The sequence below is a fragment of the Nicrophorus vespilloides genome, unplaced genomic scaffold, assembly GCF_001412225.1.
Source record: "Nicrophorus vespilloides isolate i.1.1-1 unplaced genomic scaffold, Nicve_v1.0, whole genome shotgun sequence".
In the NCBI taxonomy this organism is placed as follows: domain Eukaryota; kingdom Metazoa; phylum Arthropoda; class Insecta; order Coleoptera; family Silphidae; genus Nicrophorus; species Nicrophorus vespilloides.
Window position 1 is genome coordinate 1 of NW_017096249.1, and position 1,248 is coordinate 1,248.

The 1,248-nt window shown below is 30.1% G+C and overlaps 1 non-coding gene across 1 annotated transcript; it reads right to left on the bottom strand.

The window, feature by feature from the left end:
- Positions 1-676: 676 nt before the first annotated feature.
- Positions 677-748, bottom strand: Trnam-cau. The gene has a single exon. It is a non-coding gene; the product is annotated as a tRNA-Met (tRNA).
- Between the last annotated feature and the right edge of the window lie 500 nt (positions 749-1,248).

Below are 1,248 nucleotides of genomic sequence, written 5' to 3' on the forward strand. Positions count from 1 at the left end.
GTGGTAATCCACCTGGGAAGGGGTTTAATTGTTTGTCACTTAGAAAACTATTTCACTTCCATGAGTACGCGATAACCTATTTTAAATTGTGCGTTCGGTTGAGACCGGGCAGTTAAGTATGTTTAGCTCGGGGGTGAGAGAAACACGTCCGCTCTGCTCCACTGCACAGAGCGAACTGGTTATGGGCCCAGCGCCACTCTGCTCTTATATAACTAATTTTTGGCATTTGTCATGCAATTTTTGTGCAAATTTTTCATATTTTAATCAAAATAAAATTATATTTGAAAATGTCTATAGTAACTACATGTAACTGTAGCAAAACATATAATTTTCAATGCATAATTACTGAAATAAAAATGCGCCATCTAGCGGAACGTCGACAAAGCTTAGCTAATTTATTTATCTCCTGACACAAAATTATTAGAACACAAAATATTTTCAATATTTCTTGTTTTATATCGTTATTGTAAATATGTTTATGTAACAAAATTAAGATTTTCTTAAATACAATAATATTACTATAATATCTAAACAAACTGATACATAACAAAACTGAATGATCCAGTATTAAGAACAATCATCTTTTTATATTATTTGATTGTTTGGATTTATGATAGAATAAGTTTAATTAATTTAAAGCATTGATTATTAAAATTTGTAACTTCTTTCGAAGTCTTAGCAGAGCATGGTTTCGATCCACGGACCTCTGGGTTATGGGCCCAGCACGCTTCCACTGCGCCACTCTGCTCTTATATATCTAATTTTTGGCAATTTTGTGCAAATATTTTAGCAAATTTTTCATATTTTAATCAAAAGAAGTTTATATTTGATAATGCCTATGGTAACTACACGTAATTGTAGCAAAAATTATCATTTTAGATAAATAATAAAGAAAATTAATTTACGTCCAATAACGTTGACAAAACTTAGCTAATTTATTTATCTCCTGACCTCCTGACACAACAAAATAATTTCAATATTTTTTATTTTATGTCATTATTGTCAATTTGTTTATGTAACAAAATTAAGATTTTCCTAAAAACAAATAAATATTAATATTACCATAATACCTAAACAAGACTGAATGATCCAGTATTGAGAACAATCTCCTTTCTATAGTATGTTATGGTTTGGACTTATGGTAGATTAAGTTTAATTAATTTAAAGTATTGCATATTAAAATTTGTAACTTCTTTCGAAGTTTTAGCAGAGCATGGTTTCGATCCACGGACCTCTGGGTTATGGGCC